The 17,334-nt window shown below is 33.4% G+C and overlaps 1 protein-coding gene across 1 annotated transcript in view; it reads right to left on the bottom strand.

The window, feature by feature from the left end:
- LOC100378712 (rho GTPase-activating protein 7-like) overlaps positions 1–17,334 on the bottom strand; it is a 166,227-nt gene that overhangs the window by 132,615 nt on the left and 16,278 nt on the right. Inside the window, exon 2 of the mRNA XM_085497716.1 lies at positions 3,569–3,731. The gene's annotated coding sequence lies outside the window, so the exon portion shown is untranslated. The remainder of the gene's footprint in view (positions 1–3,568; positions 3,732–17,334) is intronic.

The following is a 17,334-nucleotide window of genomic DNA, read 5'->3' as shown; positions in this document are numbered from 1 at the left end:
CAGCAGCCACATCTACACATAGCACACACACAACACTCAGCAGCCCCATGTACACATAGCACACACACAACAACACTCAGCAGCTACATGTACACATAGCACATATTTATTTATTTATTTATTAACACACAACATCCCCCGGAGGGGATGAAAAGGGTTACAAATCAGATATTAGTAAAAGAAAAATAACCACATAAAAAGTAAGGGAACAAAAAGGCATAAAAAAAAAAAAAAAGAAGCTTGACTTTTACAGGTGTGCTAAAGAAAATTTTGAATTTGAACATTATTTGGAAAAAATTAAAAATAAAAATCATGGAATAGCTTATACTAAATTTAAAACTTCTGCACATTTTCTTCCCATTGAATCCGGTAGACATAAAGGCATTTTGAAGGAAAACAGGCTATGTAATCTCCATGAATGCAATGAAGTAGGGGATGAGAAACATTACATTTTATATTGTAATAATTGTCAAATCAAAGAACAAAGATCTAGATTCCTTGCAGCTTTATACATCTATGCCCCAAAGCTGGAAGATTTTAGCATGGATGAATTGTTTCAAGTAATGATTTTTTCATTCTTAGCATTTTTGCAAAATTTATTTTCTATATTCTTGATATGTATTAATACTGAAAGTTTTTGATGTTCTGAATGTTTTGTTTTGTTATTGTTATTTTTGGACTTTACTCAAGTTTTCATTGGTACGTTCCAAATAAAAAATTCTATCTATCTATCGCATACACACACACACACACACCACTCAGCAGCCCTATCTACACATAGCACACACACCACACCACATCACTCAGCTAGAAGCCCCATCCACACATAGCACACACATACACCACTCAGCAGCCCCATCCACAAATAGCACATACACCACACCACTCAGCAGCCCCATCCACACATAGCACATACATCACACCATTCAGCAGCCCCATCCACACATAGCACACACACAACACCACTCAGCAGCCCCATCCACACATAGCACACACACCACACCACTCAGCAGCCCCATCTACACATAGCACACACCACAACACTCAGCAGCCCCATATTCACATAACACACACACACCACACACCACTCAGCAGCCCCATCTACACATAGCACACACACAACACCACTCAGCAGCCCCATCTACATATAGCACACACACACACCACTAAGCATCCCCATCCACACATAGCACACACCTAATTGAAGTTTTGACAGTCTTACATTGACACCATTCGTAGCAGTGTTTTAAGTGGTCGACAAATAATAACTACATGTATTGCACCAGTTGACATGTCAACAGTCAGATACAGTATAGGTATCAATCTTTGACGGACCCGCGTTAAGTGGAGGTTTAACTGAAAGCTGTCGTAGTGTTGTAAAAATAACAGCCAGTTGAGCAGCACGTACACCACGTTAGTAATGGCCTCTTAGAACAAAAGAAAATGGCCACTGGTGAAAAAAAACACATACTGAATTCAACTATTGAACACCTTGTCTATTATGAAACAAATTATTATTTAGTCCCTCCAAAAAATCATTTGAAATTACATAAAGATTATCATAAACGAGCAGAATCATCACACAGCGTGTACAAAGTGTTTGCATGAAATAGATCATCAAAATTAGCATTCAGTGTTTTTAACCTTTCCACCACCAGACTTTCTCACCCAAATTTGTCTGCACATTTTTTCTCATATTCTTCAATATTTCTAAAAAAGAAGCCTAATTTTGGAGTCAACAGACAAAATTTTGGCAAATTTAAAATTTTTACTCAAAAAAATTGGTTACTTTTTTTCCAATCTTCTGAAGGAAAGTGCAGACAATAAATGGGACTATTTTGTGATGAAAAGAGGGAATTGGTGGTGAAAAGGTTAAGCAAATATAGTTTTACATTTTCGGATTGTGGAAATATGCATATGATAAATATATAATCCCATGATATTTTTCCCTTAGGTTGACGCCAACGGACACTCATGATTATACTGCCAGAGTAGCATCAATCCTCGCCTGTGGCTCAGATTGGTACAAAACTCTGGCAGTAATCACTCGCGTATGCTGACGTCAACCTAAGAGATCATGGGATTATACACAAATAGACACGATCAGGTCAGTTGTTGGCGCCATAAAAGTGGGAATATCAATGTTACATTAATGGGAATTTTCTGGATGGCCTCGTACCTAGAATAATGTGATTTTCATAAACTGAGTGGTATATTGCGATTTATTCACCGTTCAACGTAGCCATCTTTCATTCAATCAGCATTGCATTCTCAAATGTACACACAGTCAGTAGTAACTGCAGTTATGATATCATAATACAGTATATACAACGGTTATGTAATAGTATTTCAATGTGTCAAACTTAAACCTTTTCACCACCAGACTTTCTCCCCTAAATTCTTCTGCACTTTTTTCTAATATTCTTCACTATTTCTGGAAATGAACTCTTATTTTAGAGCCAACAGACAAAATTTGAGTAAATTTTCAGTTTTTACTCAAAATATCTGAAGAAAAGTGTAGACTATAAACAGGACTATTTTATGAATGTGTTAAGAAAACAGGGAACTAGTAGTGAAAAGGTTAAGTCGATAAAACTATTAAATTCATAATGCTAGTTCAGTTGAAAAAAAACTACTAAGATGTTCAATACTTTATACTAGTGTCAAATTAGTCTAGACAAGAATAATAATACCTCAAGACTAGTGAGTTATGACAAAATAAAACTAATTAGTGTGAAAGATGGCGCTTATTTGCATTCTAAGTTGGAAATAATCATTTACATCTATATAATGGGCAGATTAGCGGAGAGGACAGCCATCAATCGGTCAAAGAATGCATCCATTATTATTTCTTACATTATTCTTACAACCTTGAAATATTAATATTCAATTATTTTGTCTCTTACATAATATGGCTTTAATTAATAGTATGTAATATGTATTCTTTTTTTTTTAATTAATTTATATTTTTTAGATTGATCTAAGATGCATAACTTTCAATATGATACACTGACTGTGTTGCTCATTTCATGAATAGCAGACATCGTATAAGTACCCAGTACTATTGTGTGTCAGCCTACATGTATGTACCGGTAATACTGATATTACACAGACGAGCACAATCGGCCAATACCGTTTGTCAATAAGTTACATGAATGCTTGATCCCTGTCGAGTATCAAGATGCTCAGCTGACAGCTGTCAGATGACATTTCATTTCTGTGATTTGTCGTTAACGCTTTGATATAAAACATGTGATTGTACCTTTCATAAGCTTGATAGTAGATTAAACAGTAATCTTAAAAAAAATCAATTGTACCGTGACTTGACTCTGAAATACCGGTACCGACAATAAACAGCAATCAGCGAGTATTTAATCCAAGAAGGCTTTTTTGTTCAAAGTTACTTGAGTATATACATTAAAAGTAAGCCCGTACACATACCTGTCAGTAGGAATTACTGGTAAGTCCTGGATGTACATGGAAATTTTCATGCCCAGGACTAGATATATAACTTCCAATAAGTGGTGTTCTTAGAACCCGGCCACAAAAAACGAAGACTGGTACGTACCTTTACAGGTGGTATACGCCCGTTGAGTTAATAGGACAACATCATGGAGCTGAAACACTAACAGTTCTTACACAGTCGATGAGTTGAATAGAGCGGGAGTGACACTTTGAAGTCTAGTGTACAGTTAAGACTTGTAAGACTAACGTCAGTCTAAGTAGGATTCCTAAATACAAAAGGAAAAAAACATCATTAGCATCAAAATAGTATCATGCGACGGGACATGAATCACTCTGGTGCACAAGCAGTCTTTTTTTAATACAGTTATTTGGTAAAGTTATGCAACTATTGGAATGACTTAGGTTTGTAGGCCACAAGATCAGAAGTCTTTCCGGAATGGCAACATAAGCTACAATTGTGCTATAGAAATTAACGTACTGTAAAATACTTTTATTTTAGCTGGGATTTATTTTCACTGAAAAGACCCTTTGGGTGTTTTGTATCGAATTTATTTTCACTGATTTTTGATGAGTTGAATGTAAAATATAGAAAAAAAGGTATATTCGCTGGATTTTATTTTCACTGAATCGTTCCTTAAGAGAAAATTAATTCCAAGCGAAAATAAAGTATTACACAGTATTTAACTATATTGCATGTCAGTTAATTCTCCTGCCAAAATCTGGATTCACCTTTTTGTACATTTCTATGTAATTTTCTATAATTTTCTTGACAATTTTTAACGAGACAGACAAACATGTGATTACCCATTGGATATATATGACTTTATTAAAATTTTGACAAAATATGGGGAAAAAAAGAGTTTTATGAGAGGTGCCAAAAGCTGACTATGATATTCAAACTAATCGTAAATCCACACACATTTCCCATGAAATAGATGCAAGAAATGGTGTGAATAATTATAAACCACATGTACACAATTGAAGAGCATGCCATACAAGAGAAAACGATCTTCTGTTTTCCAGAGAAGCTAACAAATATAATATATATATATGCATAAAAATAAAATGACAAAAATGTTTTCATGCATTTTTAGAAATAACCTTTCTATATCAGTGTACAGCAATAAAGTCTTATAGATATACTATAGTATTCCCTCTTAAAGCAATATTTTTTTGTGAGTGAGATCAATGCCCATGTTTCTCAGGTTTTTGAGTTGAGATCAAAAATACAACTTTGAGATGCCATGATATGAACATATCTGAACAACCCTGAACAATCTACTTAATGTGCATTGTATTCAAAGCACCATCAATTCCACAGAGATGTTAAATAATAAATAAAAACATATGCTTTTAGAGAAGTTTCTTATTCTATATATAAAAATCTAATCAATATTGTATGAATAAATTTGGGAAAGGATCACCTAGGTACATTTGCGACTACGAATCCCATCAAAACTGATAGAAATGAACACCAACAATGCAATGCTTTTAGTGGATAATCAAAGCGATTTAACTGATGGGTTTTTGAGTAAGAAAGACAAAAAGTAAAAGTAAATGCCCAATGATGACAGAGGACTACATAATCATTCATGCACTAAACACTGAACTACTTGACAGCGAAGAAAGGTACACACCCAAAACGGAGTGTGCCGTCACGTAACATTTTGTACCGCCTTAAACAGTAACACAATGGATGACACACCCTAAATACACCATAAGGGGGAATTATTTAAGCCTTTGATACTCAGAAGATCAAGTTTTCACTCAGGTATCTACTCCAGCATGATGTGCGTGTTCTTTTCAAGTTGTTTTGAACATGAAGAAAGATGTTAAATCACTTTCTTTTTTTTAATTAATCCCAAACTCCCAGAATTTTGAATTAACCTTTTGAATACCACATTTTGACAATTTTACGTGTTTTTTTCATAATTTCTTTGTTAATTTTGGACCAAAAGGACACAATTTAACATGGACAACATGTTTTGGTTAAAATTGTTGATAAAATATGGAAATAGTTATGCAGATTCATTTTGTGAATATATATATAATGAAAAAAAGTGGCATTCAAAGAACATCATTACCAATCCTTTAGTTTGTGAAGATGATTAGACATCACAACAATTGTTGAAGTTAGAATGTACGATATGCGCAAGGAAAAAAAATATAATTTTTTGAAGAAAAAACATATCAAAGCCTTCACTGTTAGTTATTCTGTATGGTAATATTGATTAGTCCACCAGAATTTGTTGCTACAACAAAAGTGTGAATACAAAATATAAATGCCATCACTCAAATTGTACAGGAAACCATAATATAAACTGTTACCATATTTTCAATTGAGAAAACAAGCTATTAATTCACTGTAAATTGTAACTGGTAATTTTGGAAATTCCGAGCCTTGTATTAAAACCTAAGGAATACGGCATAAATGAGACCGTCAAACCACAGGGTGCACTGCAGACATACAGAACTCAATAAATCGATACAATAAGAATTGATTTGATATTACCCACAATATCAGTTTAAGTCATAAGCCAATAAATCAGAACACAAGACAGACCCGATTACATTTGAGTTTTTTATTGGTTGCTTTAAATGCCGCAATCTTGCTTTTAGCATTCACTTTAATCCATACCCACTGTAATGGCCAAAAAAATAATTTATCACCATAGAAACCAAAAATAAGCACTTTCTTATTTTTTTTTTTGAATTTAATCACTGCTAGGAGAGAGACAAATCACTGAGCTGAACAAGTGTAGGATATTCAAGAGAAAAGTAAATTTCAAAAAATATTATATAAATATACAATGAATTATAATAATATGAAGTATGCATGAAGGCAGTACAACATTCTTTATGAGATTCATGTCTGCGCAAATGTCGACATTCAGCGACAGGATTCTATTCCCATCATGCAATGACTGATGTCAACAAAGAAGAGTGTTTGCATGTGACATAAACCGAATCGTGTTGAATGCTTGCAAAGTAGTGGAATTCAGATTTTTTTCCTTTTTTTACAGTAAATTCTATTGTTTTTCATGCTAATAATAACGTTTATCGCCAATAATTGAAATGCTGCATTCTCATTGGTCGATTTGCACCATGTGCAGTTCTGTTGTCAGATGATAACTTTGCAGTGCTTGAGGGCATTGAATGCATATAGACAAATAAGATTATGTGTGTGACTCGGCAATATTTGTAAGGAACTTTTGAACAACAAACCCACAGCAATTTTTTCATGACAAGAAATCGATTGTCATATTTATCTAGTGTGTTTTTGCATATCGTTTGTTCGTGAACATTCTATACAGAATTGAAATAAAAGCATCTCATCCATTATGTGCACATCCGGGCAATGCTACGTCCTTTGTTCCTTAAATAATTTGCATTTCATTTTTTTTTTCATTTGTCCATAAAAATATTTCTGTTGAATTATGTCTTTATATTTATTTCAGTGATTGCTACACTGTACCATTTAACTCCATTAGTTTTATTCATTACATCAGTCAAGTTTTGTCATAAATAATTAAGATGAGAAGGTACATGTATGTAATGTGCATGTAAGATCTTGTTACTGCTGTACAAAGAAATTACTATATGGTCAGTAAGGTCAGTAGTGTAGATGTGCTTACATCATTATGGTAAAAATAAAGTAATATTTTCATTGGGCCCAGTTTTTGGTCAATTTTGTTCCCCTAATCCATATATGCATATGTTGTTTTTTATTTTAAAATTTTCATAAAAATATTATTTTTTTATCACGCACATAACTTGCAGATCCCTATACTGTTACTGAAGAGGACAGATCAAAAACCATAGTGTGAAAATCACTGCCAAATTCCTTCCATGCTTTTATTCGATTTGATAATTATGGATTTTGGTAACAATACTTCATGTTGGTAAGCTGGCATCTGTGTACTTTCAGAATTATTAATTAGTCTCTCCAAAAATTCGCTTAAATTTATTAAAAAAATGCAAGCAAAAATTTGAGCAAATATTATGAGCAGAATCATCACACAGCGTAAGCAAGGCTTTTGCGTGAAATAGCGGGAGTTAGAACACTGTAGTGTCAACAAAATCAGCATATAAGACATACATAATGTTGTATTTTTATTCGGTGGTATTTCAGCAATAGTTTTACTTTCAACACTCCACTTTTGTACTGCAGAAATATGCAAGTGTTTAATATATATAATCTCACTAAATGTTGACGTCAGCTGACACTTGTGATTACTGTCAGAATAGACAGTCGTTGCCTACAACTTGGAATGAGACAAAAAAGTATGATGTGGACATTTTCATGTGATGCCCGCAATGACCAGAATCTTTGTTTTCTTGGCCTTAGGGATGTGCTTCTCATACTGTACTCTACTGTAAAATACTTTATTTCCGCTTGGAATTAATTTTCGCTATTTTCACTGAAGGGATGGATTGATGGTTCAGTGAAAATAAAATCCAGCGAATATACTTTTTTTTTCTATATTTTACATTCAACTCATCAAAAATCAGTGCAAATAAATTCCATACAAAACACACAAAAAGCAATTTCAGCGAAAATAAGACATTTTACAGTACTATTCTCTGTTAAGTAATTCCTAATTCAGTTTCAGCGGTACTAATAAAGTTAGTGACTGCTACCATAACTCATCTATCTACAGAAAGACTGAACAGGCTTTTTAAAATCATCAATCACAAAATAGAATTCAAAGAGTTCCAAAAACACACAACATTAATGAACACGACATTAATTGCCACTTAAGTATAGTCTAAATTAGTGTACACGCACTTTCAGAAATGAAAAAAACGATGGCACAGATTTCAGCTGCAACATTAGCAAAATGGATAACCAACATTAGAGGAATATAAAACAGATGATAAATGAGTCAGGAAATTAAAACTGGGATCATTAAACATGCACAATTTCCTTTTTCACATATATCCCTCCATTTTGACCCCTTGCACCCCTATTTCCTGGCCTAATGGATCGGACCTACCAGCAGGAAACAGTGGAAGTTGCCCCCAAAAAACAAGGGAGGTTCAAAGGTCATAAGAAATAACATCCATTTAAAAAGTTTGGCAATCATTATTTCTAGTCATTTTTGAAAATGACTATAAATCTAGTGTCTACAACTTTCAGACACAAAGAACCTTACTATATACAGTCTACTAAGTGAAAAACTATTTCCCAGCAAAATAATAGTATAGTTTTACAATTTAGAAGACTGGGTTGCCATAGAAACAACTTAATTTAATCCATTCCACTGCTAGAAATGTTTTTACAGAGCATATTTGCGATATCGCTTACCCACGTGTAATCATATATTTCACACTTTTGTAAGGCAGTTCACATCTGAATAAAATAAATCTGTAAAAAAGTTAAAATAATTATAGACACCTTGCACCTCAAATCAAAAGCACAGACATGGCTTATTTTTACCATAGACACACCTCTGTCATTTACTGTAAAGGGGTTTATTATTCACTGGGTTTTAATTTTGCTCATTTTGCTGACCGGAAAATGCGCTAAATTAAAACCCAGTGAATATGTAAAATTTAGCACAGAACACATTATCTAAATGATAAAACCGTGAATTTAAAACCCACTGAATATACCTGAAATGGTAAATCAGTGAAATTTAAACCCAGTGAAAATTAGTCATTTTACAGTATGTACTAGTAAGTGTATGCACTACTAACAGATCAAAGACAGCAGTGACTGATTGCTAAACCATTTGTTTAAAATGTACCAAACCTCGTTTAAATATGCAATCTGCCAGATTTGCCTAAATTACCAGTACCGTAAAATCTGTATTAGAAGCCGCATCCCTAATAGAAGTCGCACCCATTCTTTTTGAAAAATTGAGAACCAAAAAATCATCATTTCTCATATGTGTAGATGCTCTAATAGAAGCCACATTCCCTCTATTGCATTGTACCATTTTAATAGAAGCCGCAGTTTCTAATACAGATTTTACAGTAATTGTTATTCATGACTACAACATATCTTAATTACAACAAATAGAACTGACATAACCATAGAACACTTTTCAGCGTTAAACCACAGACAGTAAATCTTACTACATATAGTGTCCATGGTAACAGACATCAAATACAGACAACGTGAATAGAGGATAAAGATATTTCAATCCCATAATGCATTACTTCATTGTGGTTTTCAAGTATCGGTAGCTTGTTATGAATCCTAAGAAAGTTTACAACATGTACTGTAAAATTTGTATTAGAAACCACAGTTTTTATCAAAATGGTACAATGCAACAGAGGGAATGTGGCTTCTATTAGAGCATCTACACATATGAGAAATGATGATTTTTTGGTTCTCAATTTTTCAAAAAGAATTGGTTTGTCTTTTATTTTATAATATTTTTACATCTATCTTGTTATTATTTTAAAACTCTTTTAGCTGTACATATTCTTTGTAAATCTTTTTACACGGAGGCAATAAAGTTATTATTAATATTATTATTATTAGGGATGCGGTTTCAAATAAAGATTTCACGATACAAAGATTTTCCAAAATAGTTTTAATTTGTCAGTCGCTATTCTAGTTTTTGATTAGTGAATCATTTGTTTGAATTAAATGATCTAATGCATATTCATGAAGTGATGACATAACTGAAAACTATGCACAGCTACAGTTTGTGAGAGGGAGGGGGGGGGGGGGGGTTTACATACTGAGACACAATGAGTGCCAATCATGATATTCAGAGAAATGTGACGTGTGTTTTTTGTAACCCAGAGCCCATGCATAACTTCCCTCGACACTGTCTAGTGAGTCGTCTGTCAATTTTACCGATGCCATACAAATATACCAGCTGGTTGAGTGAGTCGCTTAATTCATTACATTTAAGGCCTTGCAAACCATAAAATTGTAACTGTCTACAAAACATGTTGTTTAACAACGAAGCAAATGAGAACATTGTGAAAGTGATTGACTACTGATAAACTGTTGCTCAAATTAAGCAAAAATCAATGAATTAATTTCACTATTTTGATGTTTTGAGCAATTTCACTGGGTTTTAAGTTCACAAACTTGGCAGGGAAACAATGAGTTCTATTGTTATTTTACATGTTTATGTAGATTTATTTTAGAGCAGAACAGAGCGAAAAAATAACTCAGTAAAACCTACTGACTGTTTTAAAGACAATCCAATGTATGTTTCAGTGATACAGAATGTTTAACACTCTAAAAGCGGACATATTTGTCCGTTGCAAAATTAAATGACGTACATCACACATAGACACAATATCAAATAACAATTTAATTTCAGGAGAAGAGTTAATGAGAATTGAACTCCCTTATGGATTCCACCCACTAGTTCTCTCAAGACTTTTACCCTAGTCGCAAATTTGAAATAGACCTGTCAACATTAATACACGTTATCGTTGCGGTGTTTTTCAACCGAATTCACGAAAATCAATTCTAATTTAGGTAATGTTTAGACATCGCATGCTAATCAATTAAACAGCCACACATCAATATTATACAGTGTGCACAGCCATGCATGGTTTGTTGTTAGAGATGATAATGTAGTGACGCTTCACCAAAGCACGTTATGATTTAACAAATGTTATAGCAATATAGACGTGATCATAAAAATAAGCATTGTGGATCAAAATTAAAGAAACACAATAATCGTCAAATTGATCTACATCTTTATGGGAAAAGTGAACAAATTGCATCCTGTAATGCCAGAACTGAGAAAATAACATACGTCATAATACAGTTACGGCAGGACAAAGAAAAATAGATGCATCGTAATACAGTAACGCCAGGAACAGAACGACTAGATGAACACAAATCTGCTACCTCTCTCGGCAATCCTAATCAACTTTGTTGAATCCCTCAGGGAAAAAGATGTAACACTGACCTGGAAAGATGGAATCTCTCTTAGAATAACAGATACCATGAAGTCAATACATCCACAATCAGTTACTGTACGTACATCATACGATTACTTTCATCTACCATGGTCACACCATCTTATCAAAAACCATGGAGAGTTTATAAAAACAATACTGTAAACGATACATGGGGCAACTCAATATTACAACAATTAAAATAACAAATTGAAATATGAAGTGAGTTACCATGGTGATGGGATGCAGAACTAGCTACCCTAGGGTATCAATGTGTTCAGTATGCATTCATTAATAGCACTATAATATATCGAAAACCAGCAGCGAGCTCTTATTGTTTTATTACAAATGCTGTTTGCTTCATCAAATATTTTGTTTTCAGAAAGAAAAAAAATATGTTGATCTAAGATGATTTTTTATATTCAAAATATTAAAGGATGACACTGATAGTATTGCATTCTTGAGAGCTACTGTGGAATACTTTATTTTCACTGGAATTAATTTTCGCTGAAAAGGCTTTTTGGGCATTTTGTATGGAATTTATTTTCACTGATTTTTGATGAGTTTAATGTGAAATATAGGAAAAAAAGTATATTCGCTGGATTTTATTTTCACGGAATCATCCCTTCAGCGAAAATAGCGAAAATAAATTCCAAGTGAAAATAAAGTATTCTACAGTAATTAAATCAGTTTCATATTTATCTTTACATCTTTTCTAGAGACAAATATTAATGAAGTCAACAATAAATAGACAGTCCTCCACCCAGACTCATCCTCAATCTTCAGTCACTGATTTTTAATATTTGTTTGTTTTTAACCAAATGTTTGATCTGTAAGAATAATCATGGAAACACGTCCATGTGAATGGTGATGGGGAAACTAGGATCCAAGACATGAAGAAGGAAATATTTAGGAGTACTGATTAGAAAAACAAAAAACAATGACATCACAGAGAAAAATATGACATCACTGATATGGATATGACATCACACATACAAATATGACATCACCGATTAAGATATGGCATCACAAAAAACAAATATTACATCACAAATACATATATGATGTTATACACATCATAAATTTGCTAATTTTAGATTGAAGATTTGGTCACGAAATAAACAAATCTAACAGAGATCCACTGAAGGTAAATACATACCTAAGTATCAAAGCAATTGAGCTGGTAGTTTTTGAGAAGAAGTCAAAAATGCAATTGTCAACATCCCGGTATGACAACATACAATTCTCTATATGAACAGCTCTGCTCTTTCATCTACGATGATGTGTTAGTAGCTTTCCAGCTAATTACTGATCAATTTGGCATGAAAACAAATCAACAGATTCACCTAGGTGATAATTTAACATTTTTCATAGTAAAGCGTGAAAAAAAAAAGGACATACATGATTGCAGAAGTGAACAGGTTAGACTTATTACTGTACACAACTGACAACTCGAGTTGAAAGGTTTTCCATGTAATTCTGTCACAATTATCTTCTCCTGATATGATACTCCTACCATGGGAGAATATAAAGATACATAATATCACAAGTTTATCACTACAACAAATATTAACATTTATTGCAGCAACACAAACACTGTAGAAGGAGAAATATTCATTAGATTTAAGTAAAGTGGATTTGTTGTTTCAGAGATATTGAGAACTGAGGATTAAAGTATCAGCTAGGTGACCAGAACCACTTATGCAATACATAGTCTAAAAGGTTTGACGTGAAGAGTAAAACATTTAACCATACTGCCACAGCTAGTCCATTATAAAATCTATAATATCCAACAAAATTACACAAACTTGCAACTAACTCTGTTGTTTTAATTCTGTACTCTGTAAATTTTAGCATAAATATGTGAATGATGTGAGCTCAACTAAACAACAAAAATACAGCTGACATTCTCTATTTTCAAGTACTTGCAGTAAAATACATTGATAGTTTATTAATGAATTAAAGGAATGAACCAAACTTTAACAATCTGTTGACTGTTTCAGATCACCATGACAACTGTCATGATTAAAATAAACTAGGTATCATAGCAACCAATTTGCATTGCATAAATATACATATATTACAACCGATATTCTTGTAATGCCATACTATATCGTCAGGTATGGTTTTATCTCTCTTATCTGACATTCAAAACAATTCCATACATGATCCAAAATATACAACTGATGATATTTTTAGCACCACTAACGACTATGTAGACGAAGCAGAGTTGATTATATTACTGATTATCCGTTGCCGTCAATTTTACATTTTCTTGATTTGTTCATTTTCTTCAAACCTATAATTTTAATGAAAATTCAAAAAATTGCAATTTTCGACTTTCAACTCTAATGTTTTTGTCATTTTTGGTAAAAAATACTAATTTGCATTCCCTATTGCTTTGATATAAATGCACTTCTAACCAGAGAGGTTTTTGATCTTGACCATGCGAGTTGATCACACACAAAAATAAAATTAAAAGTGTTTGGATATAGACAGCCAGCATGTGCAAAATGATCTCGTCTAATAAATTAATCTATTATTCAAGATCTGAATGATCAAACAGCTTTAATAAATAAATCACCTATAACTAGGAGGAAGATGTACCAAAAAAAAAATTCTAATCCATAAAGAGGATTAGATGAAGGATGTCTCACAGTCTGAAAAATGAATGATGATTTGGATCACAAAAGTCGTAGATTTGGATCACAAAAGTAGCCATGCTCAAATTTCATGTAAATAGTGCGAACCTCAGTTACTGTGCAGCAGTGCTTGAATTTCTTGTAAGCAAATAATGTACATTACATGTGTTGTGTACATTGCATGGGACCCATATCAAACATTAATTTTGTTCATATATTAATGTTATTGTTCAAACCAGTAACCTGTCAGTATTCAGTTGTCAAACCGACAACTCTATTTGGCTATGTAGTCAACAATGTCACTCAAATCAAAGACTTTGTTTGGCTGTGTAGTCAGTGATGTCATTCAAATCGACAACTCTGTTTGGCTGTGTAATCAGTGATGTCATTCAAATTGGCAACTCTATTTTGTTGTGTAATCAGTGATGTCATTCAAATCGACAACTCTTGTTTGGCTGTGTAATCAGTGATGTCATTCAAATCGACAACTTTGTTTGGCTGTGTAATCAGCAATGTCATTCAAATCAGTAACTCTGTTTGGCTGTATAATCAGCAAAGTCATTCAATTCGACAACTCTGTTTAGCTGTGTAATCAGTGATGGAATTCAAATCGACAAATCTGTTTAGCTGTGTAATCAGCAATGTCATTCAAATCAACAATTCTGTTAGGTGTGTATAATCAGCGATGTCATTCAAATCAACAACTCTGGCTGTGTAATCAGTGATAGAATTCAAATGAACAACTCTGGCTGTGTAATCAGTGATGGAATTCAAATCAACAACTCTGGCTATGTAGTCAGTGATGTCATTCAAATTGGCAACTCTATTTTGTTGTGTAATCAGTGATGTCATTCAAATCAACAACTCTTGTTTGGCTGTGTAATCAGTGATGTCATTCAAATCGACAACTTTGTTTGGCTGTGTAATCAGCAATGTCATTCAAATCAGTAACTCTGTTTGGCTGTGTAATCAGCAAAGTCATTCAATTCGACAAGTGATAGAATTCAAATGAACAACTCTGGCTCTGTAATCAGTGATGTCATTCAAATTGACAACTCTGGCTAAGTAGTCAGCAATGTCATTCAAATCGACAACTCTGGCTGTGTAATCAGTGATGTCATTCAAATCAACAACTCTGTTTGGCTGTGTAATCAGTGATGTCATTCAAATCAACAACTCTGTTTGGCTGTGTAATCAGTGATGTCATTCAAGTCAACAACTCTGGCTGTGTAATCAGTGATAGAATTCAAATGAACAACTCTGGCTGTGTAATCAGTGATGGAATTCAAATCGACAACTGGCTGTGTAATCAGTGATGTCATTCAAATCAACAACTCTGTTTGGCTGTGTAATCAGTGATGTCATTCAAATCAACAACTCTGGCTGTGTAATCAGTGATGTCATTCAAATCAACAACTCTGTTTGGCTGTGTAATCAGCGATGTCATTCAAATCAACAACTCTGGCTGTGTAATCAGTGATAGAATTCAAATCGACAATTCTGTTTGGCTGTGTAATCAGTGATGTCATTCAAATCAACAACTCTGTTTGGCTGTGTAATCAGTGATGTCATTCAAATCAACAACTCTGGCTGTGTAATCAGTGATGTCATTCAATCAACAACTCCGTTTGGCTGTGTAGTCAGCCATGCCATTCAAATCGACAACTCTGTTTGGCTGTGTAATCAGTGATGGAATTCAAATTGGCAACTCTGGCTGTGTAGTCAGCAATGCCATTCAAATTGACAACTCTGGCTGTGTAATCAGTGATGTCATTCAAATCGACAACTCTGTTGAGCTGTGTAATCAGCGATGTCATTCAAATCAACAACTCTGTTTGGCTCTGTAATCAGTGATGTCATTCAAATCGACAAATCTGTTTGGCTATTTAGTCAGAGATGTCATTCAAATCGACAACTCTGTTTGGCTGTGTAATCAGTGATGTCATTCAAATCGACAACTCTGTTTGGCTATTTAGTCAGCGATGTCATTCAAATTGACAACTCTGTTTGGCTGTGTAATCAGTGATGTCATTCAAATCGACAACTCTGGCTGTGTAATCAGTGATGTCATTCAAATCGACAACTCTGTTTGGCTATTTAGTCAGCAATGTCATTCAAATCGACAACTCTGTTTGGCTGTGTAATCAGCGATGTCATTCAAATCAACAACTCTGTTTGGTTCTGATAGACAGCCAGCAAAGATCTCATGTAATTTCTGGTAGGCAACAAAGTGAAGGTTGTATGGGTATTGGGCACTGGGCCTCAAAAACTTGTATGTGCTAAATGATCTTATCTAATAAATTAATCTATTATTCAAGATCTAAATGATCAAAAAGCTTTTAATGAATAAATCACCTATAGCTAAAGAGAAAAATGTACCAACAAAGTTTAATCTATAAAGAGGATTAAATCATAATAAACGTATTATAATATTTGCTGCAAGTTGAGATGTGAGGATTTTTCCATCATTCTTTTCACGATAGTTTTTTAGTACCAGGAGAATCAAAGAATCCATATGCATGTGGCCAGATTTGAATAACTAACCTCTAAATATAATTATCTGTTATTATTATCATTTCATATAAGTCATTACATAACCATCTGGTGGTTATTTCATAAATACAGATCATAGTTCTCGGTTTAATCAAAAGTCTCCCATGAGTAATGTAGCAACACACCGACAAACCACAGGATGCGCATTTCATGCATTTCAATATTTTCATCTTTGTTCTGTGCCACACTTTAAATGGCACTGGTGCATCTTTGTTCTTGTATATTTCACATAATAATTTTTCCCTGCGATCAATATGCACATTTTTTAAATATTTTCTCCATAATTTTTTTTTTTATTGTTGTTATTTTAAATCATTATCACAATTGTTGAAAATATATTACAGGTGTCATGACATTACAATATATGGCATTAGTTACGGCAAACAAAAGTATTTTTTTTTTTTAACCTAAACTTTACTTTCAGATATGAAACTGAGAAAAAATGTTTTATTATATTTATCACTCACTGTATTGAGACAAAGAACACAAACTTATGAAAACAAGGTACCATGCTTTAATTGATAGCTCACTGACATTCAATGTATTATGGTTTATGATTTAATCTTTTAATTACTTTTTTTGTTTCCGTACATATTACGTACAATGAGAAACAAAGTTCTATCTCCACATGTACTCTCTGTGGTATCACTCCCTGTGGTATCACTCCCTTGATACTACTTCACTGTTTTAGTATCATTCATCGCTATCACCAAGCTGTTCATTATTCTCAAAGCAATTTACAATTTCACTTTTTATGTACTTACTACGTTCAATTTCCTCGTCAAAATAGTCA

Source organism: Saccoglossus kowalevskii, chromosome 4, assembly GCF_978046115.1.
Source record: "Saccoglossus kowalevskii chromosome 4, keSacKowa6.1, whole genome shotgun sequence".
Taxonomy (NCBI): domain Eukaryota; kingdom Metazoa; phylum Hemichordata; class Enteropneusta; family Harrimaniidae; genus Saccoglossus; species Saccoglossus kowalevskii.
The sequence above is the reverse complement of the archived record's forward strand: the minus strand, read 5'-3'. Positions and strand labels throughout refer to the sequence as shown.